Source organism: Amblyomma mixtum, chromosome 2 (genome assembly GCF_055824585.1).
Source record: "Amblyomma mixtum isolate Tamu chromosome 2, ASM5582458v1, whole genome shotgun sequence".
Lineage (NCBI taxonomy): Eukaryota > Metazoa > Arthropoda > Arachnida > Ixodida > Ixodidae > Amblyomma > Amblyomma mixtum.
In genome coordinates, this window is record NC_143013.1 from 108,374,115 (window position 1) to 108,386,881 (window position 12,767).

At 46.1% G+C, this 12,767-nt stretch overlaps 1 protein-coding gene across 2 annotated transcripts in view; it reads right to left on the bottom strand.

Moving 5' to 3' along the window:
• The window catches only part of wts (serine/threonine-protein kinase warts), a 95,580-nt gene that overhangs the window by 67,037 nt on the left and 15,776 nt on the right, over positions 1–12,767 (bottom strand). The window lies entirely within an intron of this gene.

The following is a 12,767-nucleotide window of genomic DNA, read 5'->3' on the forward strand; positions in this document are numbered from 1 at the left end:
TTTTCAACACATAGATCATGCAATCTCATTAACTGTTGTGAGTGCACAGGGATGCTTTCAGAACTCGCACAGTATATGCTTTCGTACCGCTGTGCTGAGGTCGCAGTATGCCAGCTCAAAACCTGCAAACCCGCCGTGCTGCACACAGGTAAGCAATTTCTATAGCACGTTAACAGCTGCTGCTCCTGCCGCTCTCCTGGCAACAGCTCATGGTCATGTGAGCAGACACGTTTAAAAAAAACCGACTAATTATTGATCAGTTTTTACTGCATATCTGATCACTGGAACACAATGAGGGACTCTCCTTGCAACCCTTGCATGGGACTGCAGCAAAGGGTACACCTAGCCTCATAACTAGTGAAGACTCTTTGCTATGTCACAGTATTGTGCAGCTCTCATCATAAGGCGACAATCTGAAACAGCACCATAGCTTCAAAACATAGCCAACAGGCTATGTATTAACAGCCGTAGCCTGGCCATCATATATAAACCATAACACAGGTCATTTATCAGGGCTCCCTCGCTGAATTTGTATAACACAACTAATCACGCCGCTAGTCAAATAACCTACCATGAACGTGCACTGACAGTGTCATGTCACTCCTCGAAGGCCTTCCCAAAGTCACAACTATACAGCAATGTAGCTACACAGTGCAATCACTCGCTGCTTACAAGTAAAGTTGTGCCTCATAAATACGGACACTTTAGTTCCGGCGCAAAATTGTGCATAAAGCGAGACGTCTGCAATAACGAATCATGAAGAAAAAATATTCAGGAAAAAAAAAAAGGTTATGATTATGGTCAGCTTCTGTGCATGGTGGTGGTCAGAGAAGTTGAAATTAGACACAATTTTTGGAGCTCCAAGCCCATTATCATGGTCGGCCATTATAGCTTAAGTAATGTAGCGCAGCATCACGCACCTCGTTTATGTGATACTCTTTACTGCATTTTATGATGGCCCACCTCCTGCTATGACTGTTCACATTATGTGACCCCACGAATCAGTCGGCTGAGAGCTGCTCAATTAGGCATTCTAAGTAGCGAAAACTGCAGAAAGTTTTCTCCACAGCCATTCATGCAATACGGCAAATGGTAAAGGCGTCGACTCTGCAACTTTACACTATAAATAGCATGAAACAAAAAAAAAGTAATAGGGCCACCAGTCATTCGTTCGCACTTTTACACTGCATTGCTCTGTTGACCTGTATTCAAAATGCAGAAAATGCAACATCTCGTTGTGGTAGTAAAGATTTTGTTCTCATCACTGCCCATCATAATGCGACAAAACACATGACACCCAATGGACTCTATGCATTTACCCCCTGTACATTGTCCAGAGAGCGAGTTTACATACTAACGAGACGTAAATGCATTGAAGAAGTTTGGTCTACTGAAAAACTGTTCACAATTGGAGTCATCTGTATTAACGAGGCACGAATGTAGTCGCAACTGAAAGTTTCAAAACAGAAGTAGAGTAACTGATTAATTAGTAGAGCCTGCAAATATATTTTCGTTTACGTCTTCTGTGAAAACTGCTGTTAACTTTTCCATCAGCAGGTAGAGATTTCGTTCATTGTTGTGTCACCAAGAGCATCTACTGCTACTGCTGTGTTTTCTTAAGACCTGACCAAAATATGTCAACACATACTCGGCAAAGTAAATCTAGGCAGGTTCCTTTTTACATATTATAAAATGTTCCTAAGTACCAGCAACTATTTTTTCCCTTGCATGCCTTTGGTTCTCCATGCTCCATGGCTAAAATTGCAGCTTTTCAAAGACTGTTCTTTAGGAATTGAAACGCTATTGAGTGGCCAACTTTAGTTATGTCCCGCTCAGGGAATTTTCTCTTTCTCGAGAAATTTGAGAGGTAAAATTTGGCAAAAAGAGTATTTTTTACGGAGTTTCAAGGAATTTTAAGAACAACACTGTATCACTTGTTCCAAAGTAGTAGACTCTGCAAGCTGCAGCAGAGAAAACGAGCCTGAAATACGGAACTGCGGTTCTCTTTAAGGGAATTCTCAGTTACAGCTTGGAACATCACTGGCCACCTTCATCTCCCAGGCCTTTGTGGAAAAGGCGCAGCACTTATGCCTTGCAAGGCCCCACTGTGCACCCTTCAACAAAAGGACCCTGCTTTCAAGGGCCTCCAAGTGCCTAAGCGAGAGAAACACAAGCCCGTTGTGAGGATTAGTGTGCGCATATGATTTCTATCCGTCCACAAGGTGACATCCTTTCCAATGAGACATCGAGCTTGGTGAACAAGGCTCCAAAACAAATTCAAGGAAAAAAAAAAGCTTCAATGGCACTTCAAAACCGACAGCAGTACATTGAATTACATATCATCATCCTGGCAGGTGGATGCAGTCATGTACCCCAGTTGTGCAGCATCCATGTCGAGCTTAGCTTTCTGGCAAAACCTAACATGAGTGTGCCGCTGAGGCTTTGCGGCGCACCCAGCGAGCACCTGCATGCCCCACTTAAGTTTGTTTTGAGTCTGACTACTGCAGGGTGCCTGTCAAGCACTTCAAGCGGTCCGATCCATCACTCCGAGCGGCTAAACAAGCGTCCTGCGAACCCTGGCCCCACCGCGGGAAACTCCGCGTGGGGGGGGTTCCTGGGCTGACGTTCTGGTGACCGAGCAATGCTGTGGCTGTTTTGTGCCAATTGGAGAAACCAAAGAGCTTTGCCTGCCCGCAATACAGTGGCATAGCGACAAAGACATTCGAGAGAGTGTGTGCTCTTGTACCTGGGAGGTACCCCGGGTTATATGGTGTATGGTTTTGTTTTCATCATTGATGAGCAAGAGTGTGATCTGTTATTAGATCAACAGATAACAGCAGCTCCACAACACAACAATATATGCAGATTAGGCTTTCATCTACACACACTGGTTTCCATCACCGTGGCTCTATGATCCACCGGTGTAGCTTCACGGCCAACGGAAAAATTGATCTGCTACTTTTGCAGCTGCCAGATCACAAACCACACCACTTAAGCAATCTCATTCTTTGTTAATACTTTTGCCCTTTCGCACTGTTCAATGCATACAAAACTTAAGATGAAGTGGAGCAAGCTTTTTAAAGATGTACACAAGAGAAGTAACTGAATGCATTAAAAAGTTCGCACCTACTGTGTTTCAATTCTGCTAATCATGCTCTTGAACTACGGCCAATCGTTCAACGACTTCTGTGGGGACATGACTGCTTGAGGTGGCTCAAAAGAAAAAGCTTTAAGCCCCAATGAAGCCTAGTAGCTGAGCCACGCTAGCTTCTCACTGGTAACATCCTCGAAATTAAATGGAGGAATCTGATATCAGCGCAAACAGCTGGCATTACGGGGGTGCTGCCCCCTTTGTAGAAATGTTAGGGGGCGACCCCACCTCACTCTGTTCTGGCATCTTTGATGAGCTGTCAGTTTTACACCAGTGATTGAACTTCGGCAGATCCAGCCTAGTGTTTCAGTACGACAAGAACCTTGCTATCTACATGAGCATCACGTGCCAATTTCTGCATGGCTACGTTTCACTGTGGCATGATGTCACTGCATTTCCTGTCGCTCACTGAAGAATCCAGAAGTGCCCCCGTGTCTGGGCACCTCTTATCCAAACATATGTTCCACCTGCCCCATCACATGAGCACAACAAACCTGCAATTCAACGTTATTTGCAGGCAACGTTTCTGCCTGGTACCTGCACGCATGCATGTTTGTCTTGTGTACTCAAAGTCAGTGCTTTTTGCAAATGTTAAGAAAGTAATGGAAATCCCTGTACTTGTTTTGGGCAGATGAGGGTTTATTTTTTCTGTCCCTGCATTCGCTATTCCGCAAAAAAAAAAAAAAAGGTGCTCTGTACTTGAAAATTTAAAACCACCGTGCGGGCCTCTCTGTGGTTAAAAGGCACATTAATGATCTACCTAAAGCCAGCTCGATTCGAATCGGTTGATGAATCAAGCAAATTGAATGAATCAAGCAAGATGAATCAAGTTCACACCTGCCACAAAGGCAGCCAGCATGTGAAAATATGGAAGGTGAATAACAATCATAAGCGTGCGCAGGTCTTTCCATAACAGGGGGCGGGGGCAAAGTTCATGATAGCCAGTTCATGTCTTCTGGATAGCAAAGAACAATACGACAGAAAATTTGTGGCTCCCTTCGTCTATTAGGGGGCCGCTGCCCCCCTTGCCCTTGTTGGCGTACGTCTATGATAACGATGTTTCTTTATTTTCAGCTTCAAAACACCTTAGCACCCCACACCTGAAGCAGTGGCAAACTCAAACGTGCTTTGAGACACATCACACTTGAAAATGAGCTGCTTTTACTCTAAGCAACGGTGAATACCCAAAGAAGAGATGTGCTGAAGTTTAGGAAGCAAGTATGGCAAACAGCAAATAAAAAAAAATCAGTCAACCAGATGATGTGTGCTAGCAGTAGCAGATTAAACAAGCTGTGATATATGGTGGTTTCACAAATTGCAGTGAGGTAGAAGCAAACATAAGTCGAACTCATCACAACCTGCCTTTATAGAGCTGATCCCATAACCAGCAATCTAAGACGCAAATATATCATAAGGAGCAGAAAAGTCTTAACCATTTGCTCAAAAAACACAAACACTGATTCCAAGTAAACAAGAATGACGCAGCAGCCTGTAATGCTCAACACAGCTTCCACAAAACAAAGGGGTTACAAAGAGGACAATGTCAGTCGTACGTTGACAATGGTGGACTTTAATTTAAAGCAGCATCCCAAAATAACTACACTCTCCACGATGAAAAAATGCAGCTTACACCCACATCACAGAGTATCACCATACACAAAGAACAATGCCACCACCGCACCCAACACTGACCAAGGCCGAAGCTGAGGCATGGCGTCAGCTTCAGACTCATGCGTATCCCAACCTATATCACAAACACTTTTGTTCCCGACCCTCTTCCCGGACAAATACCCGAGCTGCCAAGAACACCGACCTAAACCGTATCATTCCATTTGGGCCTGCACAACACCACCCGGCATTGTCCCGCCCATAACCCATCCCACCCCTTTCTCTTGGGACGATGCCCTCGCAAGCATGGAGCCAACTGACCAGCACCGGCTCATCGAGCGTGCTGAGAAGATAGAGGTGGCAAATGGGGTCATGGGCCAAGAGCCCTTCTTCTTGAGACCGCTCTGACCGGCACGAACCCGCAAGACCAACAACTGCTGCTCTGGCAGGTTTGCAGGTTCGAGGGGGCTGTCAAGAAGACAAGCACGGTATTGTTTATAGTAAAAGTATTTCCTCCTCCTCCTCTGAGGGCTCTTATTAAGCAAATCGTTGCTGTCAGGTACATTTCGTCAAATACTTAATGCGCCTGATGTAGATGCATGTTGCAACAGATGTCAATGCAGCAGCACTGAATGACAATGGTGCATCCACCGTTCTTTTTTCTCTGTCCTAAACCGGTTTAGGCCTCAAACGCAATTACAAGCTTCATTATTACTGCCTGCACTAATAGCAAATAACCCGCACAAAAAGCTCAAGGAAACGCACAGCCACAGTTACTCGCGATGCCCTGCCACCATTCTAATTAATAAACACTACCACAACACATTACAGCTGCTCAAATAAAAGGTGATGTGTTCAAGGTAATGTGTTCCACTATAACTGCCCATTGCGAACTTTTTTTCTGCACCTGGAAAATATGTCAATAAGAGAGAGTTTTTATATATCACGTCTACTAAGTGCACAACGGCTACCTTGACACATTCACTGCGTCGTGGGTCACCAGGTGGCCGCGTCGTGTGTGCAAGCCATGCGGGTATGAATACCAAGTCACACAACGAAGCCGTGGGGGACAACTCTGGTGTTTCAAAGAGCCAGCAAAAAGTGCAGATCATATGTTGGCAGCTCAAAAAAAAGCTGGCTGCACCAATGGCTCACCAGTTAACCATGCCACACCAAAGAAATGCACATGAATTACTGCTCCGGAACTGCCACAATGAATGTGTCAATAAAAAACAAACATTGCTGATCATACGAAAAATTCAACAACAATTAATGATTTCAGATGTACAATGATGCTCTTGCTGTGAACCTTCGGGGTTTGTGCCCAGATGCAAAAAGGAATGCGCTTTAAAAAGGTAGCACAACAGTAGTCCATCTGGTTCCAATACTTGAGGCCTACGCCTTGAGCATCGATTTCTGAGAATTTTTCGATACCACAACTACACTAAGCAACTACAACGTTCGGAAAGTTAGTTGCTGTCTGCTAGAAGGAGTGGCGCATCACAATCAACACGTATGCACACTACGTGTTTTCAAGTACATCCACATCTCCACAACGTCAGCACTGATTCTCAAAGAGGAATGCTCTTTTTCAATGTGCAACAATTCCACAATGTGTACGCTCTGTTCACTGCCTTGACTTTCATGTTTTACTTCTCTTTGTCACGTGAAACCTGTTAAGCTCCACTCATCTTCTTTCCATTTGTGCATCGTGCAAGTCAGCATTGGTCTCTGAAAGTGTTGTGGCGAGCGAGTGCTGTGGTGAATGAGTTCCCTAGCTGCTTGCTCACTTGATTCCGACATTCTACCTCTCCTAACTGGCGCTCTTAACCACCTGGTGCCTGTTTTAAGCTTAACAATTTCGCTGTCACCCCCACTATCATGGTGGTCATGGCAGGACGAAAACGTGGGAAAGGGTCAAATGAAGTGCAGGATGTTGCCAGTCACGGTACATGAGCTTTGTCACAATTAAAGATGCTCATTTGTACATAGGACATGTGACGAAGTGCTTTTGGGGCACAGATCAAGCCAGTGCAAAGCAGTCCACTAGCTCTGCATGTGTTGCACGCTGTGTATATGAAACAGAGTATACATTCAAAGCAGGACAAAGGCATCGACCATGGACCTCCAATTAACCCTGTTCTATGCCAGCTGCAAGCGCGCTACACCAGCAAACTTTGTACCAACACCTAGCCTTGTGGTTTGCTACCGACCTATGTAACCTGCTTGTAGAATCCACTCCTTAACCTAAGAAGCTGCTATCCATTCTCCGTTTCATTCCCTGCGCATGCTCATTCCCTCTTCACGATTTTGACTAGGACACAATTAATTTATTTGTTCCCTAATCCATTCTCCTCTGCCATCATCTCTTCAAGAGACACTGAGGGCAACTCCATCCAGTCATACTGTTCTCAGCAAAAAATTCAGGGAGGCACTTTGCTGACCTAAAGTGCGGGGAGGCGAAAGCCTTCAGTGCGGTGTTGCTGCTTGTGTCACTGATGTGCGGTTACGATGTTTTAAGCTTCGCATCTAAGAGTGGAACGCGACAGCGTCTTGCAACGCTGCCAGGGAGTCCCCAGAACGCCATCGCCCGTTTCGCTCTAGACCTTGCTCATCGGTAAACTGGTTTCTGAGGAAAGGAAATGTATGTCTCGCATATCTTGGTGGACACCTGAACCTCGCTGTAACGGGAAGGGAGGAAGATGAGAATGAACGAAGACACCTATTCACTAGATGCACCTTTGTTCTTTCCAAACCATCGAGCTGGCATGGCGGAGTGGTTAGCGTGCTCGTCTCGCACTGCGGAGACCCTGGTTCGATTCCCCAACTTGACCAATTTCCTATTCGGTTTTATTTATTTATCTGGTCTGAATAGAAAGGTTAATTAGGCTAATTGCTGAAATGTTATTACTCAATTAGTTATTAATTATCATGCAATTATCATACAATGCCTTAAATCGCGTTCCGATATCATTCGAATGCCATCGTATCGACTGAGTAATGATTGGCATATGCCCATATAAGGCACGTAACCGAAACGCGGACACATCTGCCGACACAGCTGCTAATGACAGTATGAGGCATTAAAGTATTTCGCCTTAAAAATGAATTCTCTGGCTCTTTTTGGCTGTGCTAAGATCTGTCCAGCAGAAAAAAAGAAGTTGATTTGGACAATTAGGCCAAATGCGCATATGTGCGCTAACTCAAGGTGGTTGTTGGTGTGTGTGCTCTTTCATGCAAAAGCGAAAGGACGACATGGCTACACCTGCCATAGAACCTGCCTTGTGCCATTGCGCCACTGTTCAACTGCCCATCAGCAACATCTTGGCAAGTGAGCCACCCGATGGGCAGGTGAGCAGTGGCGCAAGGCAGGTGTGCTGTGGCAGGTGTCGCCATCGGTGACACTTGGGTTCCGACCTAGGTTGCTCTTCCCGAGCAGCATCACAATTAAATGAGCTGCCGCCTGACATGGTGGGCTACCCGGTGAGCAGGTGAGCAGCGCGCCACAAAACTGGCTTCAGACATATGGACAGACAGACAGAAAAACAGACCGACAGACAAACCGACAAGCACATAACGCCCAAATGCAAGGGATGGCCACTATAAGTACTAGCACGCTAAAAACCATTTATGGCTGGGAAAACTAAATTTAGGAATTTTTCCGCCACTCGATTCAAACTTCTGTCATCCACACCAAGAAGGGCGCTATTTTGAGGTGAATGGCAGCGTAGCACAGCCTCTCAGTTCCACGCAAAAAGTTCGGTGTCAATCAGCAGCTAGAAATAGTGACACCCGTGTTTAGTTTCTTGGCCCTTTCTGGCTTATAAAGGCTCTGTTTTCGGTGAGAAGGATCTTTTAGTCGTTAAACTGCCGCTGTCTATCGACATGACACAGGCCAATTTCAATTTGTCCTCAGCGTACTTTCAATCACTCTCCTTTAATCACTTTCATCACTCTCCTTTCCAGTTACCCGTGTCATCTGCTGTTTAGTCTCGACTCCTTTTTGGTTTGACTCCATGTTCCTACCCCACAGATGAGTCCTGGCAAGATGCAGCCGTTATATGCTCTCCTCTTGAGGAATGCCATTATGTTTCTATTCGTGACCTGACAGCACCTGCCAAATGCACTCCACTCTGAGCACATCCTTCAGGCTATTTCACCTTCACGGTCCAGACCTACCACCACTACCAGCTCATGACAGGTGCATTTCCTTACCACTTCCCCGCTTAACAATTTAATTCAAGTCAAATTATGCCTCGCAGAGTTTTCCTCAGAAGACAATGACAAATTTTAACCCCTCTCTACAGTTCATTAACCCATGGCTTCTGCACAGCAGTTCTCATTTCGAACGACGCATACCTGACACTTGACACGGCATGACAGCAGGAAGGCTGGCACGTGTGAAAACAGCAGCCCACGCACCATGGTAATCACTTGTTCACAAGGACAGCAATGCGTCAGTACATGAACTTTTTTGCCCCTGCTGTTGCGAAACGCTGCGAGAGTTTCAGTACTGTCACCGAGGTTCCAATCAGGCTTCAAACTTGCAGAATCCCCAGTCACTGGTGACAGCAACTGCAGAATTACAGCCAGCAAGAATGCTGGGACATGACAGTAAAAAAATCCATCACAGGACTACACAAGCACCGCTGCATTCCAGGTCTTCACGTCACGCCACCATCAAATGCATTCCATTCAGGTGACTGAGGAACGTAGAGCTACATTACAGAAAAATCCCTTCTAAATCAACCGCTATTCACCGACAGATGGCAATGCTCTGCAAGCTACAACCAGCAGTTAAGAGAAGGAAACAGTGCAAAAGACGGACGTGACATGACTGCACAGGCATTTCATGCACCAACTAGCCTGCCAAAAACCCCTTCTGGATTACAACCAGTAATTGCGCACATATAATCCAAGAGAACAAACAGCAGCGAAAATTTGGCATGATGATGGTGCAGTTTTTCGCTGCAAGGGCAGCTTTGGCTGAAGAGCGCCATGGCAGTAGCCAAAGCTGCTATCATTTCACTGGTATGGCTCCCTTTGTAACTATCGTCATTGCCAAAACCCTATAGGGTACAGGGACAGCATGTGCTTGTGGTATGATTCATGCACGCAAGCAGTGAAACGCTCAGCCATTTGTACATCGTCTGCCAGCATGCTGATCACCCACGAAAGCCTGCCCGAGGACTACCTTTTTCCTCTGCAAGAGCCGAAGGTAGCACAGGTTTTTTTTCTCAGTGGCATGAGAAATGCCATCCTACTCCCATAGAGGGCAACATGGAGAGCAAAAGACCGAAGAAACATAAAAAGAGAGATCAAGCATGCCCTCAGAGAGAGTTCTCCCAAAAATTTTTCACCATGAAAAAATGGCAAACGTTTTTGTGCATGCAACCACAGCAAGCAAGCATTCTGTAAAAGCATGATCATTAGAAAATAAAAAGTATTATTATCAGTTCACTACAGAACAGCCTCTTCCACTGACCCTGTCTTGTGCCAGCTACAGCCACCCCACACCTACAAACTTCCTCATGTCGTCTACCCCTTTCCCACCTGCTAGGCTTGCCTTCTCTTGGAATCCACTCCGTTGCTCAAACGGACCATCAGTTATCCGTTCTCCGCACATGCCAGTATTTAGCACTCCTTCCCTAACCGATTCTACTCCTAAAATATCTCTTTATTTAAACTGCAAATGCACGAATCCTGTGAGACTTGCCATCGGCTTTCAACATGTATGATTAACAGAACCCGATCAAATTGTGTCTTCCAGTAATACTGTCACGAACTAGAAGACGACAAAGTGGGCAGTGGCACGACACGGAGTGCTTGCACTAGGCCCGCAGCCAATAAATCATTCCATCGCCATATGTCATGTAGTCCTGTCTTCATTGGGCTTGCCATCACGTAACATTTGGCACAAGGTGCTGGGTAATCATCACCATCCTGGTCCTGGTGCTTCGGTGCGAGTTCCATACTGCCCGGCTGTGCCCCCACCCCCCTGACCAGAACCGAACTCACCGTTCACCCCGACCCCCCCCCCCAACCACGAGACAAGACGAACGGACCCAAATCCAAACCAAAGCAAGCTCAGGAATGGGAGCTATGTCTTAATATATTATTCAGGGTAGGCTAGCGCACATAACATTGTCTACAATGGCTCCCCGAAGGCCCTTGAGCTCCTTAGAACGAAAAAAAGAACAAGGTGAAAAATCTTGGCTTGCTACGGCTTTAAAAATAGCTTTCGTCCCACTTTCCGCAATGGCAGCAACAACAGGCACCACAAGTGCTGTGCATATAAATGGAAGTAAATGCCCCATGTGCCAAGCAGTACCAGGGCAGAATATTGAACAAACCAAACTCATAACTGCTGCGAACAAAGCGACATCCGTGCAACAAGAATTCTATAAAAATAAAAAGGCCTACCACTTTTTGCACAGCCTTCACACTGAGCCACAAATCGGGATCAGTTAGTGGCAGCAACATATGAACAAGTTGCTCACGTGCTGAATTCTCAACACAAATCTGACTGACAGCAAAGTTACTGTGCATCGCCTCTGCACTACAGTGGCTGCATTTAAAAATAACCCTAATAGGGTGCTGTTGTGATAGGGTGCTGTTGTGACAGAACAGCACCCTATTAGGGTGCTGTTCTGAGGGAGGTCGTGCTCTCGTCTATGGACCCGACATCGCAGCTTGCTGCGGTGCTTCGGGGTGCCGACGTCATGAACAAACACCACATGAACGTTTCGACGCAGAGTGGGACCGTGCGGTGGTCCCAAGGGGAGTCAATACACCTTCCTCAATACAGTTTTTCTCTCTCTCTCTCGGCATGCAAGCTTGCTTTTAATCGCACCACACAAGGCAAATTACGCAGCAGCAGCATCAGGTACCAGCACGTGGCCTTTGGGAGTGAGTAGTACCTCCATTCACATTTGTACAGCTGCACAAAGCATATGCCAGCCAGAGTATAAATAGGTCAGCCGGCAAATGAACGTCAAAAACGAAAAACCCCACGTGGATCCAACGACGCACAGATGCAACGGAAAGCAGGCAAGGACTGCGCACAACGAAATCCCCAACATAAAAGTTTGTGGGGTAGGAATTTTTGGCTCTGGAGTTCTTTCCTTACACAACAATAGCAGAACCCCCTAAGTGGAATAATTGACAAGACTGGAAACTACCTCGACATGCTCCACTCTCCCTCCATCTGGTATGCTGCGCCCAAAAATTTTGTTAACCCCAGCACTATTCAGAGCACTGCTGACATGTCCTTTCTCTGTTTCTGTTCCAGTCGAGAAACGAACACCTTGCAGACATGTCATGCACTCAAAATGATATCAGCCAATGACAGCACTACAAATTTGCAGCCCTTTACTTCTTGCCTTTGGCTCCATGTTGCACTAGCTTCTTCACTTCTACCTGAAGCCTAAACGGACCATCAGCAACAGAAAAAAAGCATAGCACTAGGGTGACCAGGAGCTTGTCACTGTCCACGCCTGACCCATCTCCACCACACGATGGTGTGCACGCTTTAACCACGCAGAGCCTCCCTCCTGGTAAAAGCCACGACCACAGCAGCATGGTTAAAGACAAAAAATGCTTGTGTGATGCTACCGTCCTGTCCTTAGGCCACCTGCAGTTATGAGCATAGATTAGATCACCCCTTCTTCCTATTCCGTCAAGTCGCAATGAAAGAAACTCCCCAACTTCTCACAGCTGGAACGAAAGACAGCTGTGCTCTAGCTTGGCTAGGTGAACCAGAGAAATGTCAGCAGGGACACAGGCACCGCACACAATGGAACTGCAATGACAGCCAGCGAGGTCAGCACCTGTCTTGTCTGTCTCTCCCTGCTGTGAGTATTTTCTGCGCTGTTGTGAATCATGGATATACACCAACTCGACCAAACAATTCTTCACTCAACAAAGGAGCCGCTTTACTTTGTTCACCGCACAAGCCTGTTCTTTTGAAGTGAAGACTCACATATGCATTTTCCCAAAATGCCTGCTA